A 17,539-nucleotide genomic window follows, 5' to 3' on the forward strand; every position below is an offset into this window, starting at 1 on the left:
AATAATTACATAAATTGTGTTAGGATAACAATCATAAATACATATGTTTAACATCAGAAAAGGGCTATTTTGGGAATGATGGATCTCTCCTGAAAAAATTAGATGTAATCTCCAGCCGGGAGGTGCATGAGACCAATATCTTGTCCGTGTTTAATTAGGTGGTGTGTACCAAAAATTGCATATGAATGCAGATGAAGAGGTTATTGTCACAATGTCTATTAAGGGACGGAGCTCGCCAATATTGGTCAGTCAAAGGATATATGCAGATTCCGGTAAATGATAAAGTGCCACGGAGTGTTAATATAATAGTTGATACTTGCTGTTTAGTGTTGAGTAGAAACGGGCGTATTCCAACGCGTTTCGTCCCTTGACTTTCTGAAGGGTTAGTGTGAACATCTATGAAAGGAGTTTAAATACACTGTAAGTGAACGTGATAGGTTTCCTGAGTGTGTATGTCCGCACTTGGTGTTTTTTAGATGTCAGCTGGAGATCTTATGTTCATTACCAATAAACACAATGTTATTCTTATGTCAACAATAAAAACGTTACAGTAGACGGAGAAAAGATACATATAAATAAATAGGATATGATGTTATGCGGACACATAATTGTTAGACTTGCCTCACCATTATTTTTAACCTTTATTGTACATATAGCAAATAAAAATTAATTCAGCACTATCTGGAGCCAAACCATATTATAATATTATTTTGTGAATGTCTCCATCTGTAATAAACTGCCCATTCCGGGGATGAGGCAGGTTCCTTCACTTAAATATCGGAATCTAATTATAATGTTTGGTACCCATAATACAAATAGGTGTATACAGAGGCAATAATATAAGTACTATTAATGGCTGATTTCACTTTGATGAGGGGTATTAATGTAATTGCATTTATTCGGGCATGGCACAGATTGCAGTGATGTGTTCAGAGTGGTGGAAGGGAACCTACAGTACCGGGTATTCGCAGGTAGTCCCCTATCCTACTACTTACCTGGCCCCCTCAGCTTAGCTTCCAAGGTCGGCTGAGAATTGAGCGTAACCAGAGAGGTATGACTGTAGGTTCACCTCTCCCACCCACCGTTCACACCCTGCCTACTATGTCATTACCCATATATAAAAAGAGTATATCCCTTCATTGTTATTGCTTATACCACCTATAGTTATCACATTGATAAATCAAATTCAATATTGAGACCTTTCGGTACCAATGTTTTAAGGTAATAGATGGCTTTGGTCTCTTCTTTGTTTAGATATTGTATCAGATTGCCTCCTCTCCATTTCTTAGTGACTCTCTTTATTCCCATAAATGACATACCTTCATATTTTGAATTATGTGTGTCCTTAAAATGTTTTGACACATGATGATTTTCGAACCCGCTTTTTATGTTCCTTAGGTGTTCCCTGATCCTTTCTTTTAGTTGCTTAATAGTTCTACCTACATATTGCTTCCCGCAATCGCACTGTAATAGGTATATGACATTATGTAGTAATTTATGTAATTTACTTATGTAGTAATTTGTCAAATTCAAGGAGCTGGAGGCAGTGATTGGTGCCTCTGTTTCCTAGGGGTTTAGGTAATTGACCAGTAGATAATAACAATGATAGGGGTCAGATAAAAATAGACGTATTATCCAAAAACATTGGTACATCCTGAAACAGGACGAAGTATTGGGTTCTATACTACCAGAGAAAACCTGCATGGTCTTTAGGAAAGCCCCTGACTTTAAACAGAAATTAACGTCTAGCTACATCCCCAAAGAAGAACCCAATCAGACCAACAACTGGTTACATAACACCAAGAAAGTTTTTTTTATTATTGTGGCCATTGTTCCAACTGCACTAGATTAAGGTGTAGTAGTACTAGGCCAATTACAGAAAACCAATCCAAGGTCAGTGGGAAAACATACCGAATCCAAGAATTCATTACCTGCACTAGTAATAATGTCATATACCTATTACAGTGCGATTGCGGAAAGCAATATGTAGGTAGAACTATTAAGCAACTAAAAGAAAGGATCAGGGAACACCTGAGGACCATAAAAATCGGGTCGAAAATCATCATGTGTCAAAACATTTTAATGACACACATAATTGCCAATATGAAGGTATGTCATTTATGGGAATAAAGAGAGTCACTAAGAAATGGAGAGGAGGCAATCTGATACAATATCTAAACAAAGAAGAGACCAAAGCCATACCTGCGAATACCCGGTACTGTAGGTTCCTTTCCACAACTCTGAACACATCACTGCAATCTGTGCCATGCCCGAATAAATGCAATTACATTAATACCCCTCATCAAAGTGAAATCAGCCATTAATAGAACTTATCTTATTGCCTCTGTATACACCTATTTGTATTATGGGTACCAAACATTATAATTAGATTCCGATATTTAAGTGAAGGAACCTGCCTCATCCCCGGAATGGGCAGTTTATTACAGATGGAGACATTCACAAAATAATATTATAATATGGTTTGGCTCCAGATAGTGCTGAATTAATTTTTATTTGCTATATGTACAATAAAGGTTAAATATAATGGTGAGGCAAGTCTAACAATTATGTGTCCACATAACATCATATCCTATTTATTTATATGTATCTTTTCTCCGTCTACTGTAACGTTTTTATTGTTGACATAAGAATAACATTGTGTTTATTGGTAATGAACATAAGATCTCCAGCTGACATCTGAAAACGCCAAGTGCGGACATACACACTCAGGAAATCTATCACGTTCACTTACAGTGTATTTAAACTCCTTTCATAGATGTTCACACTAACCCTTGAGAAAGTCGCCTGTGGGACGAAACGCGTTGGAATACGGCCATTTCTACTCAACACTAAACAGCAAGTATCAACTATTATATTAACACTCCGTGGCACTTTATCATTTACTGCATATATCCTTTGACTGACCAATATTGGCGAGCTCCGTCCCTCAATAGACATTGTGACAATAACCTCTTTATCTGCATTCATATGCAATTTTTGGTACACACCACCTAATTAAACACGGACAAGATATTGGTCTCATGCACCTCCTGGCTGGAGATTACATCTAATTTTTTCAGGAGAGATCCACCATTCCCAAAATAGCCCTTTTCTGATGTTAAACATATGTATTTATGATTGTTATCCTAACACTATTTATGTAATTATTTCTCCCCCTTCCCCTTTTTTAAGTAAGACCTAGGTCTGATATAATTATCTTATAATTATGCTTTTACTGCAATAAATGTTATGATCTTTTTATATTGCTTATTGGTATCAATATATCTCCAACTGGAGATTGATTGCATTATTTACTTCAGTAGGATAGAAGTCAATGAGCGCCCAGCATTTTGTTCTGTTTGCTTATGAATTATGTCATAAATTTGAAGTGCAAGGCTCCAGCGCAACAAACGGCCATTTTCCCCTGAGGTGTGTTGCAGCCACTTTAAAGGATTATGATCAGTCACCACAGTAAAATGTTGTCCATACAAATAAGGTTGTTGTTTTTTCACTGCCCGCACAATTACCAAACATTCCTTCTCAATTGTGGTATACCCCACCTCCTGGTTTAGTAGTTTTCTGCTCAAATAGAACACAGGGTGCTCCTGCCCATCTGGCCCCACCTGGGTGTCCAGTCAACTAGTTTGGGGAGTTTCTTAGTGAGATCTCTCAGGGGCTTCGCAGCAGTACTAAAGTTTGAGACGAAACGTCTGGAGTAGCCTGTAGTCCCTAAGAAGGCCAGTACTTGTCTTTGGGTTGTGGGCCGCGGCCAGTCTCGAATTGCCTCTACCTTAGCTGATTCTGGCTTAGCCCTATCTCTCCCCACACAATGTCCCAGGTACTGCACCTCTGACATCCCCATTTGACACTTGTCTGCTCTGATGGTCAGACCTGCCCACTGAATTTTCTCCAACACTTGCCCTACATCTTTCAGATGATCCTCCCAAGATTTACTGAAAATGGCAATGTCATCCAAGTACGCCTGGGCAAAGCCTTTATATAAGGTAATCAACCACACACTGGAAGGTGGCTGGTGCATTCTTCATCCCAAATGGCATGGACTTAAATTCAAACAGGCCAAATGGGGTGATGATTGCCGACCGTTCCTGAGCCTCGGGGGTCAGCGGTATCTGCCAGTACCCCTTGCTCAAGTCAAAGGTGGAAATATACTTTGTTCCAGCTAACTCGTCTAACAGAGCGTCAATTCAGGGCAGGGGATAGGCATCAGACACGGTTACCTTGTTCAACCGGCGGTAGTCTACGTAAAACCACGTTGTTTTGTCCTTCTTGGGAACCAATAAAACGGAGGACGCCCATGGACTATGCGATGGCTGGATCACACCTAGCGCAAGCATTTCCTGTACCTCCTTGTATATACTTTCCTTGGCCTCTGGTGAGATCCGATAATTGGGTTTCCTAACTGGCCTATGCTCACCAGTGTCCACATGGTACATCACCAAGGAAGTCCGACCGGGCTTCCTGCTGAACTGAGTCACAAAGGGCCACAGCACTGCCTCAAGTTGCTCCCTCTTGCGGGCACTCAACTGCTCATCCCAGCCTACTTCCTCTACACCACCTTTCTCTCTGACATCTGCGAGGAGGTCAGGTAGAGGGTCACTTCCTGGTTCCCCAGTCGGTAAGTAGCTAACCGCCGCTACCGACTCCACACCTCTTGCGCAGTTATGGAGGACAGAGCTACAGCCTCTGTATAGTGTGGAGTCGGTAGCGGCGGTTAGCTACTTACCGACTGGGGAACCAGGAAGTGACCCTCTACCTGACCTCCTCGCAGATGTCAGAGAGAAAGGTGGTGTAGAGGAAGTAGGCTGGGATGAGCAGTTGAGTGCCCGCAAGAGGGAGCAACTTGAGGCAGTGCTGTGGCCCTTTGTGACTCAGTTCAGCAGGAAGCCCGGTCGGACTTCCTTGGTGATGTACCATGTGGCCACTGGTGAGCATAGGCATACGCCGGGTGGCGTAATCTACCACGGTGAGGATGTATCTCTTCCCCGATCGACTGGGCACAGGCAGAGGACCTACTATGTCCACAGCCACTCGCTGAAAAGGTTCCCCAATTATTGTCAAGGACCTGAGTGGAGCAGGAGCACTGGGGCGCCCAAGACGCTGACACACATCACAGGACTTACAGTAGGCCCGGACATCATCCGACATTCCAGGCCTGAAAAAGTTCTGTGTCAGGCGCTTCAGTGTTCGGTCTCTGCCATGGTGTCCCGCCATAGGGATTTCATGGGCAACTGACATTAGTTGCGCACGAAAGCCCCGTGGTACCACCAGTTGCACTTGTTCCCAGACTGGCCTATCCCCATCTACCTTCCTAGCTACACGGTACTACAACCCTTTACACCAGGTCACACTCACTACCTCCATCGCTGGAAGGCTGCCGCCAGCCTGGCGCCTCATGCCTTCCAGGGAGGGATCAGAGAGCTGCACTGCCCTGAACTTTGAATATGTTTCAATCTTACTGCTAGTAATGTTCTGTGATAAGCAGCAGTGAACCAGAGCCGTAACTAGGCAGGTGTGGGCGGTGCCGTCGCCCAGGGCGCAGAAGCCGCCCACTATTTGGCTCTGTATCTTTATTCCCGTTTCTGCCCTGATCTCCCCTAGAGCTGGGCGACCACTTACCATCATGAGAACATCACTAAGATCATCGGGCACGTCCTGGAACGATTTCATCACTACTAATCGCAAGTATCAATTTTACATTTTGGTAAAACACCTCCTCTACTGCAGTCTTCACAGTTCATCAGATTCACGAATCCACAATTGGTGCAAATCAGGTTACATCTATTACGTATCGGACAACCATCAAGTGGATACTGCACACCCCTGGTCCACCTTCGTATGTTACATACAAGTATCTATTACTGGCAATATTGGTTTACTCCAGGAGGTCTATACTTTGACTTTATCCATCACTATATTTAACACCAAAGACGCTTTAGCCCATGGTAGTTTACTATCTGACCTCCAGCCATCTGGACTTTATGCTCTTTATTTATGTTTCTTGTTTTATATGTGTTTATATGTGTTTTATGATTCCAGTTTAGTAACTCTTTGATCGGAATCCTTGAGGTTTCATTTTAATATTTTATACTCATATGTATATTTACATCAATAAATCTGGTTTATAATTTTAATCAGCTACATATGGTTGACTTATCTATGGGAAACTGTTCCTATTATTAAACTCATTATGTTTAGACACTGAAAAACAAAGAAAACATATATGTTACACTATTTATTAATCACTAGCCAGTGAGCGCAGAGATTTTCCATTGTCTATTTTTTATATCTAGGGAGGGATACTTAGTTCTGTTGCAGCTCCTGCAAATCAGTTGAGCGCATGCACTTTTTTCTTTCATCTCTGTATCTACAGCCTATTACTTTCGCAGTGGAACGCGTGTGTGTTCAACTGATAGGAAGTTTCGGCATTTGGAACGCAAGTTTGCGTTCCAAATGCCGAACTTCCTGTTGGTGGAACACAGGCGTTCCACTGCGAAAGTAAAAGGCTGATTTCTCTCTCTCTCCCTCTCCATCTCCCACTCTCTCTCCCTCTCCCTCTTCAGCTATTTATCCATCACACAGGTATACTTCTACACACCGGAGGGTGCTGCATGGCCATTATGTGATGTGAAACATCTGCTGCCATGGAAGGGTTCACAAACTTTCTCTGTACCTTTCACATTCGGGTGATGCTGCTCCAGGCGTGGCATTGTCTTTATGCACTGATTATCTCCAGATAGACGTTTCATCTGACTTAAATGACAGTCTCCCTTTCCATTTGCATGATGTGTTTGGTGCATACTCATTTGTGGTTTGCCAAGAAATGCCCATTCATGTGTTTTTATAATCATAATAAAGAAAGGGGAATCTGTTTAATCATAAACTTTACTTGCCATTTAAAATGTTGGGATTTATGGATTAGTTTGGATACATCTGTTAATATTAGCCACAACAGCAGATAATATTTGCTTTTACATTAAATAAATGTGATCAGTAGAATGTGAAACATTTCTTGTTTTCCCAGTGTTCATGGTGATGTTGTCACCCAGGGTGATGTTGTGTAAATAAACATTTGCCATGTAAACTCATCGCTGATTCATGATTTTATCTTTTCATCTTGCTTTCATTTATTTTAGATTAAGAAGTAGTAAATAAAAATTAAATATTTGTCTCTTAGGACCAATTTCTACTTTCACTTTCATATACAGGGGGGACTATTTTTTTTAAAAAAAGATTTTATTTTTGCAAGGGTCAACAGAGAGTAACATTCTGTACAACAATGTGTTACAAACAGTTGAAGAATATATATGGCTTTAAACATACAGCATCTTATTAGAAAAGAAAATGGGTAAGGGTGTTCACCCGATTTTTTAATAAAGAAAGAAAAAACTTCAGAGAGAGAAGTTAGACAGAAGAGAGTGAAAAGGGGAGTGGTGTGGAGAACCGCCTGAGATGAAAAGAGAGGAAGGAGTGAAATAGAATTTAGAAAAAAAAAAAAAAAGAAGAAGAGATGGGAAGGATCAAGATGGAGCAATGCTATAGAATCACGTAACGAAAGGAGTTTGTATTTGGAAGTATGAGGTCCACCACAGTGCCCACACCTTGTTACATGACTTAGAAGTATTGCGGATGATGCATGTCATGTAGTCCAGGAAGTCCAGGAAGCTGCATCGCTGTGTTTTGAGGGCCAGAAGAAGTTGCACCGCAGTGTTTTGAGGGGCAAAGGAAGCTGCATCGCAGTGTTTTGAAAGGCAAAGGAAGGCTGCATGGCAGAGTGTGATGAAGAGTGCCATTATTGTGGCATAATATGAACTAGGGGCATTACTGTGGCATAATATGAGCTGGGGGCATTACTGTGCCATAATATGAATATAATATTAAATACTAAATATAATATTAAACATATAAATATGTGTGTGTGTGTAATATATATATATATAATGCATTTGCAAATATGTGTAACAGAATTCTTCCAGTAAAGTGCTAGCCACACCCACTTGGCAAATGTCACTCCCACTTACATGGGAGGCGCCAGTGCCCTGTCTCGCCCAGGGCACTAAAATGTCTAGTTACGGCACTGCAGTGAACAGCAATGTTCAGTCATGCTAAGAAACCAGTTCTGTGATATCCCTCTTTTTAAACTGTGATATATGCTGTCTAGCTGTTGAAGGTTGGTAAAGTAAACAAAAAGTGTGCCCTTACCTCATAGAGGTTACCAACCAGCCCAACAGCATTGGGTCTTGGCAGTGGGGGTCTGAGTAACTAGAGATTTATACATGGAATCAAAGAGACTCTAGGGGGTAAATGTATTAATATGCACATTTTGCAAAACAATGACTTTAAAGCCATTGCTGCTACAAAATTCACATTCATCTGTGATCACTTGCATAGGGAGTCTACCAGCAAGTATAATTACCTCCTTCCATCTTTAAGGCTCAACAAACATTTTGATCACTGAGCGATGAAAATGTCTAATTAACATGAGATTACCTGTTTTTAGACAGTTGCAAAATCCAAACATGTTTCAGAAGTCCATACATTTCCATACAAAACACATACCAATATAAAAGAATAAATGTATTTGCAATTATATAGAGAGGTGCATTGCAATCCTCATTAAAATAAATATCTTCAATAAGTTATTTCTATGTGATACAGTCACAAGCAGTTTTTAAACAAAGGACACATCTGATATTGTAAGCAAAGCTGCAAAGAAAGCAGCAAAAATTAAGAGACAAGATGCCTGATTCAATAAAGATAGGAAAGCAAGAACATGAGTAACTTTGCACCTTGGCAAAACCATGTTGCAATGCAAGGGGTGCAAATCAGTTTATTATGAAAATACTGGCTGTTTTTCATGTAGGTTGCAAATACTTGATATCTTTATTTTTACACGGACATTAAGGGGGGTATTCAATTGTTAGCGAGATGCGTTAAAATTTCGCGCTCGGAAAAAAAAAACGCGCTAGTTTTTTCCTGTTCGAGCGTGCGTTTAAAAAAAAAACCCCTCAATTCAATTGTTTTTTTGCATTCACCCCCTCGCGCTCTATTATTGGTCCTAGCGAGTTTGAAATGAGGAGTGATTAAGGCACTCATTTTACTATAAAAAAATAAAAGTAAATTAATGCAATCAAGAATGGCCCCAGCACTACAAAGGAGATTGGGCCCCTACACTGCAGTCAAGAAGGGCCCCAGCACTGCACAAGAGAATGGGCCCCCACACTGCAATGAAGAAGGGCCCCAGCACTGCAAGCAACAATGGCCCCCCCTGTACAGCAGAATTAAAGATTTTACAAGGAGGTACATTTTTTGAAATTTACAAACATTTGAACACTGGCCAAGCATGGACATTTGTAAGGTACAAATATTTGTGGGACAGTGGGCAAGCCGGACCTTTCTTCGAAGGTAAAAATATTTGTTGGAACTTTGCGTAAATGAGTGTGTGCAAGTAAAGCATCATAAAACTGAGGATTTCGTCCATGGTGAGTATTTTTTTTTTTTTAATGAAAATCTATTGGTGTACATGAGGGTGTTTACTGTATTTCTTGGGGTTTTATTATTTTTAATAAAGATTTGTGGTTGGAATGAGGGTGTTGTGCTTTTATTTAAAATTTTGCTTTGTGGAACTACAGATCACAGCCAGCCGTGGGTGTAAGAGCATGTTGGCACTTGTGGTTCTACTACAAGTGCAAACATGCCCTGGGTGCTATGGGTACGCTGGTGCTTGTAGTTAGAAAAGTAGCAGCATGCCCACACTATTTAGGACAACATGGCTGGCTGGGACATGTAGTTCCACAAGTAAAAAAAAATGTTTTTGTTTTTTTTCATACAAAATCCCCATTTATTACCCTACTACCCACAGCCCAGGGGTAGTAGGAAGAGCCCTAGTGCTATCGGCACTGGTCTGGGTGTCGCTAGGGGGGTGGCCCGCTTACATTTTTCAGCAGACCACAATCCCTAGCGAATCCAGGCCAGTGCTGAACAGTCTGTGGGTGTTTAGTCATTATGGCCGTGGGACCCAAACTGCGTCCCCCCCCCCCTGTTATAGTGCCTATCACCCCGGCTGGTTTGCCTAGTGCTGGTTCAATTAAATTAGGGGGAACCCTACGTCAAATTTTTCACACATCAATAGCCTGCCAGCACTAGGTCGAAGACTAAATACAGTGGGGAGCAAACGATTTTGCTTTTAAAAAAAAAATAAAAAAACATGATACTTTTTGGCACAACCACCCCCCCCCCCTCCCCTAAAAACAAAAAAATTATATAAAAAAGTTTAAATACATGCACCACTATGGTTTTTTCTAAAGGGGGAAATTTCCAAAAATTATTAATTATTATACACTTTTTTTTAGTACTTTTCTTCTTTTAGGTTACTTTTATGAACTTTTACACCTATTTTCTCAGTTTAATGTATATTTTTCTTAACTTAATAAAAAAAAAATTTCTTTGAGCAGACCTCAAATTTCTTTGAGGTGCGAGATAAAACAGCATATTTGCCTTTTTCACACTCGGCGTTAAAAAACAATTGAATAGCTTTTTCCACTAAGGGTTCGCAGCCAGCCTATACTTTAACATTGACAAACGCTTGGAGCGCGATAACACCATTTCGGTAAAAAAAAAAAAAAAAAAAGATTAGAATTGCGTGAGAAGTTTTCGCGCTCGAAAATAAGGTAAAATAGCAAAAAAATGACTTTGCACGCTCGATCTTCCAAACTCGCTAACAATTGAATAACCCCCTAAGAGTTGATCTAGGACATGCTCTACCCAATTATAAATCTGTCCCCACATTTTAAATTTACCTCCCCTTCTAATACAACATGGTTTTGCAAAGTTCCTGATTTTGTTTTGCTTTACTTTCCTTAATGAATCAGGCCCAGGAACTTCTAATCCATAAACACATAAAGAGGTCACACATAAGAAACAGATGTATTTTTAATAACAAACTTAATGGAAAGTATAAAGAGATTGAAAAAATATTTAAGAGACGGTATGTCTTGACTAAAGAACCGATTCCATTGAAAATCAACACCACACAAACCAAAATTCTTATATAGGAAAGCTGCCAATTTTAAAAAGCTAGTCATAGTGCCTTACCTATAGAACAGACGACTATATTGGACTGCGTATTATATATTTTTTAAATTGTTTGTAGATGTATGTGGCTGTGGTTGTTACATTTAGATTTGTTTTTTGAAAATACTGTAGAGAATATTTGAATTAGGAGCGCCATCTGTTTTCAATTTTCTGTTTTTTATTGTGTATTGCGACTCATTGTTGGATTAGTGCCAGGAAACAGAGGGCTGCTTCTGATTTGTTGCGCTGATTCACAAGTACTTTCATTTAACATTTCAAACAGGTTCATGATTGTTGATTTGGGTCCCTGAAGAAATTCTGTAGCATTAGCAAGTTCAGTGGTCATTGGAAAATGACACTGTTAACTGTATTGGAAAAAAAAGAAATGAGATTGACTGATAACCTTAAAATATTGTATCCAAGAGAGCTAAAAACAGATTTTGAGCTTAAATCTTTTTTAGATTGATGTTTGGCTGTGTTTGGAGCATATTTTATACTCTAATGGAGATGACAAATTATTCTATTTATGATAAATGTAGCAATATATAGGTTTAATAACCATGTATTATTTATGGTTAAAACAGGCCTCATTCATGTATATATACTTATATATATATATATACTAGATATAAATGGAAGTTGAGGTGCATCTGTTCAGGTGTCATATTGATATTTTAGTTGCAGACACCTTACATCATTAGATACAATTGTAGTAGCATAGGGTATGTGTAAGGCTTAGTGTGAAGAGCTATGTTTCTATGATCACATAGTGCACTAACTTATGTGTATTGTCTATTTGTTCCAACATATATCCAGGGCCGGTGCTAGGTTTCTGGGCACCCTAGGCAAAGATTCAGCCTACCGCCTCCCCCCGCCCCCCCCCCCCCAAATACCCTCGATCCACATTCATAAACTCATCAAAAAGAGAACTGAAAGCTTCAAATATAATAAAGGTATTTATTTAAGTGTGAACTTATTGGGAGTAGAACATCCTTCTATATAATTTCTACATTTCTGAGTACATTGAGTATAAGTGGACATGAGTATAGTGTATGAGTATAGGTTTTTGTTTATGATTGTTTATTTAAAGACTAAAGTCAGTGTATTACCTAAAAATTAAAAATTGATGCTGCCTGTCAGGTTGTCCCAAAGCTGATATCTCAACTGCTGCTGTTCAAGGGCTATATTACATAGGGATAATCAGAGCTGACTTAAGTCTTTAGGGAGCCCAAAGCACACTCAGACAGGTGGGTGGTTCCTATTGTCTAGTAAGAGTGGAATACATTCAAAGATGGAGGGGGGGGGGGCACCACACATGGGCAGGAGGGAACAGGCACACATGGGCAGGGGGAGGACAGGCACACATGGGCAGGGGGAGGACAGGCACACATGGGCAGGGGGAGGACAGGCACACATGGGCAGGGGGAGGACAGGCACACATGGGCAGGGGGAGGACAGGCACACATGGGCAGGGGGAGGACAGGCACTCATGGGCAGGGGAGGACAGGCACACATGGGCAGGGGGAGGACAGGCACACATGGGCAGGGGGAGGACTGGCACACATGGGCAGGGGGAGGACTGGCACACATGGGGAGATAGGCACACATGGGCAGGGAGGGAAGACAGGCACACATGAGCGGGGGGGGGGCAGGCACCTGTGGGTGTCATGGTGTTGTCATTCTGCATGAAAATCTCCTTACCTTAGATTCCAAGTTTCTCCATTTCCGTAGTCCAAGGGCAGGAACAGAGGTGCTCCTCTTTCACAGTAATTCTGAGCAGTGCAGCTACCACAGCACCTCCCCTGCCGGACTTCAGCTTCCTGGGCTGCCTTCAGGCTGCAGCTGAATGTAGCAACTCCCGAAATTCATTAGATGCTTTGAATGTATACACAATCATGCTTCCCCCAGAAACTGCTTCTAAACATGCCTACAACTTTACAGAATCTCCCCCCCTAACTTCCCGCACTCTCACTCTCACAGATTAATAGACGGGGAGTCGCGCTGCCACTGACACCAGGAGAACATTCACCTGACTGTGAGTGTCTATCCATGATCCCGCCTATAGTGAGGCTATGGGCGGCATTATTTCTTCATGAACACTTCCGTGGGTGGGGAATAGGTGTGCGGAAGTGAGACAGAAGGGCGCCTTGCTTCCCTGCTGTGATTGGCTGAACTACTGGTTAATTCAAAGATGTGCGGCGATGAGCTTAATTATGCCAGCGGTTGCCGCTAACATTATCAGACATTATTAACATTTATGCCTTGAGTCAGTGGCGCCCTCCAGAGCACGGCGCCCTAGGCAGCTGCCTAAGCTTGCCTAATGGAAGCGCCGGCCCTGCATATATCTGATTACCCCATCACGTATATTGTATGTGAGGAACTTTTTCATTGGTTATTTCTTTACCACTTGACCATTAGAAGGTGTCACTTCTCCAACTATAACTGCATTCAGTTATAGGTGTTGCACACAATGGGTTACATAACCTTACCTACCAGCAGCAAGTCAAAAGCCCCTTGTGGGGGAATGGGATGAACCCTGGTGAAAATTCTGCTAGAATCTTGACATAGGCTAGAGTTGTTTAGTAGGCCTAATGTTCACTGAACCTCTTGTTATTTGCATCCTCCCTGCTTTCAAATGCATCTAATCCACCTCACTAAGAGGTGGCTACAACCTGAGTTTTTGACAGGCCCAAAAATTGTGGAAAGAATCATTATGGATCAATATCTACAGTCCATGCCTGCTGTTCTGTGAAAGTGGGTAAGCCACGGGGACCCCAAAACAGGGGATTAGCTTGTGGAGATGGTGGAGAGGTATCTGGCAGCTGAGGAACTGATGGATACACTCCACCGGCTACTAATTCCACAAAGGTGATCTCCTGTGAATTTGGGTTAAGCCTGTTCCAGAGGAAAGGGTTGTTTGGTAGGTGGAATGAACTGAAAAATCCAGAGACTGTAGGCTTTGAACCTGGAGATTGATCAGCTACCCCAAGGTTTCAGCCTTGTATAAGACTTAATAAAAATGTGATTAGATGTTTTAGACGTGGTGTCTTAGGCCATATTGATGCTAATCGTTCATTTACCTCTGAACCTATACAATGTGATGCTGCTTATGTACAACGCAGAGTATCTTTCTTTGTCCAGTTAGTTAGCCTGTACTGCAGACCTACAAGCTGAGCCAGACAAGCAAATGTGTGTAATTATTATAGAAGGCAAACAGGTAAAGGCTTTGCTAGAATCTGGTAGTATGGTTACTCTTGTAAGAGTCAAGCTGGTGAGCCCCTTAAAGCATCTATGAACTTTATTGGGGTAACCTGTGTATATGGGGATACTCAGCATTATGTTACTGTGGTAAGTGAACATAAAAACAAAATGGTATTCACTGTGGCATTATTTCCTTGATTGGGATTTGATGCTATATTTGGGAGAGATATTTCCCATTTCTGGAAGCTGTGGAAAACCCAGCTGGTTACACATGTAACGCCCCCTAGTGGCATTTTAGTAAACCCTGCACCCCATTGAACACAGAACTGGTCACTTAGAGCATAAGTTAAGTGTTTGTGAAAAGGGACACAAGCTGGTTGCTATGGTGATAACCCAGCCCAGTCTGCTACAGCCAGAGTGAGAAGGAGGGGCTGTCAGCTAGGGGGAAGAGAGAGACACACAGGGAGAGTAGAGATAGACACAGGACCAGAAGAAATATAGCTGGGGACCTGGGGGCTTTCTTCCAGGCTCCTCCGGCAATGCTTGGGAGTGTGAGTGTGGTGACTGCGCAAGGGCAAGTACTGTGTGCCTGAATAGAGGGAGAGTACCCTGAGCAGAGACGCCTAGAGTGAAGTGGCAGCATGCATACATCATACTTGCCAACTCTCCCGGAATGCCCAGGAGACTCCCGAAATCTGGGTCAGTCTCCCGGACTCCCGGGAGAGCAGCCAAGTCTCCCGCATCCCGCAATTCCCTGGCCAAAATAGCGCGAGTCGTGGCAAATTGCATCATTTTGGCCCCGCCTCCGCGACAAAATAGCATTTCCATTGAGGGGGGTGGAACACCGCCGCCGGCTCTATCACAACCCTGCCCCCGGTGACAGGAAACAGTTCTCAAAATAAAAAGCGCAAAAAAAGAAAAGGATGCCGGCTTCAGGTTTTAGACAGCAGCTGCCTGCTCCACATTTCGCAGTCAGTGGGCCCCCCAGACACTATGGGCCCCTCACAACAGTACCCCCCGTACCCCCCTGATGGCGGCCCTGCCCAAATTATTGTGACTATTATTGCACTGCACCACAAAGTGACATACCCTGTGTCCCACTACTTACAAAGAAACATCTGCATGTGTAGAGACCCCCTGGTCATTTACACGCATGCCCCTCAGCTAGCCAGGGATTGAGAAGGAGATGCACTGTGTAACTTTGCACACCACACAACGCACAGTGACACAGGGTTACGTACAAGTAAATAAACCTGATCTAAATTAGTGACAGTGGGAGTGTTGCTCGAGTCTGGAGTATTCCCTTTCTCGAACATGATTGGGGAGTCCGAAAATGATGAGGGCAGCCAGGCCCGGGCTGGCAAAGTTCAGCCCGGGGGGGGGGGGCGCACAGGCGGCCGCATCGCATGACACACGATGCGGGCGCGTCATTGATGACGCGGCTGCATCGCGTGTCATGTGATGCGGCCGCCTTTGCGCTGACGTGGCCGCATCGCATGTCTTGTGATGCGGCCGCTTGTAATATTAATGAAATATAGTAATTGTCACGGGCACTAGGAGTTTCTACCCAGGTACCACCAGATGGTAATGCTGCCAGAGGGGCGGAGTTACACCACGAACCTCTGAGCAGTGAGGTGAGTGGTTGGAGTGTAAGGAACAGCAGGTAGATAGGAGATGAGTGAGGAAGTCAGCGACTTGCAGCTATAGATGTGATGAGTCAGTGACTTGCAGCTATAGATGTGATGAGTCAGCGACTTGGAGCTATAGATGAGATGAGTCAGTGACTTGGAGAGCAAGTTGTACCACTGTAGTGATGAGGAGACTTGTACTGGTGCTGGTAGGTAGCGGGGTAGTCGGTGGTCTGCGTGTAGCAAGTTGTACCACCGCTGTGGTGAGAAGGCTTGTCCAACACAGATATGCAGGCACAACGAATAGTCTGTAGCAACAATGTGTAACTCGAGAAAGCAGAGCAGGTAATCAGCTGGAGAACTGAAGACACGAGCTGGAGAACTGAAGACACGAGCTGGAGAGTAGGAGTCTGTAGCGGTATGGGAACCGTTTGAGGAGTAGAGCAGGGAATCAGCTGGAACTGAAGACACGAGCTAAACACAGGAACACCTTCAGAGACTCACAGGGAGTGAGAATCAAGATCAGGCAATGAACCTAAGGCCACAGGTGCCTTAAGTAGGGTGAGGTGATTGATCCACCAATTAGGTTTAAAAGCAAGGTGTTAGTAGTTCAGGGATCCTGCACATGCGCAATGCAACAGGATGGCGGGCGGCCGCGGTTCAGCACAGGTGCTGGCAGGAATGACAGGGAACCACGCACCAGAGCAGAGGCACTCACGGTCCGGTGACTGACAGTAATCAACGGTGGGGCGGCCGGCCCAAACAGCTGTCAGATGAAGCGGCCCGGGGGGGCGATACCCCCAGCCCAGCCTGCCCCTGAGGGCAGCAGTGGAGTGCAGGATAATGTACTTCCTACTGAAGTAGAAAATGTTGATGAATCAGTTGACTGTATGCCTGATATTGAAGTGAGAAAATATATTTTTTCCTCAGAACAGTTAAAAGACCCTACTGTGGTAAAGCCGAGAGAAATTTGCCTTTATGAACCTCTGGCCTCTCCGACTACTGTGCTTTCTGCCCTGAGTGTCAATATCATGCCCCTAGGCCATACTTGCCAACTTTTTAAATCTGTAATCCGGGAGATCGGAGCGCAGATCATGTGACAGAGGGTAGGAGGGGGCATTACGACATAATTATGTCACTATGCCCCCCCCCACCATAAAATGCAAAAATCCACGGTATTAAATAGTGGAAACAGGGATTAATGACTCAATTAAGCCCCACCTCCCGCTACTCAATGAGGACTCCCCGAAATTCGGGAGCCTCCCGGAAATTCCGGTAGAGTAGGCAAGTATGTCCTAGGCCACATTATAAAAGTCCACTTGGCCCGTTACCCATTATTGAGGTCCCAATCGAAAGGATAGATATGAATTTAATCAGACCTCTAATAAAGTCTGGGTCATCAGTATATTATGGTGATACTGGATTACGCTATCAGACACCCAGAGGCGATACCGTTGCACAATACATCAACAAAGGTTAATGCTAGGGAACTAGCACATGTCTTTAGCAGAGTAGGGATACCTAAAGAGATCCTCACTGACCAGGGTACCACATTTTTGTCCAAAATTATAAAAGAATTGTGCCACGTGTTTAAGGAGCTCTGTGTATCACCCTTAGAT

At 42.9% G+C, this 17,539-nt stretch overlaps 1 pseudogene; it reads right to left on the minus strand.

Annotated features, from left to right (window-relative positions):
* Positions 1-946: 946 nt before the first annotated feature.
* On the minus strand, positions 947-1,065 carry LOC142155442 (5S ribosomal RNA; annotated as a pseudogene).
* Positions 1,066-17,539: the final 16,474 nt, after the last annotated feature.

This window comes from Mixophyes fleayi, chromosome 4, assembly GCF_038048845.1.
Source record: "Mixophyes fleayi isolate aMixFle1 chromosome 4, aMixFle1.hap1, whole genome shotgun sequence".
Classification (NCBI taxonomy): domain Eukaryota; kingdom Metazoa; phylum Chordata; class Amphibia; order Anura; family Limnodynastidae; genus Mixophyes; species Mixophyes fleayi.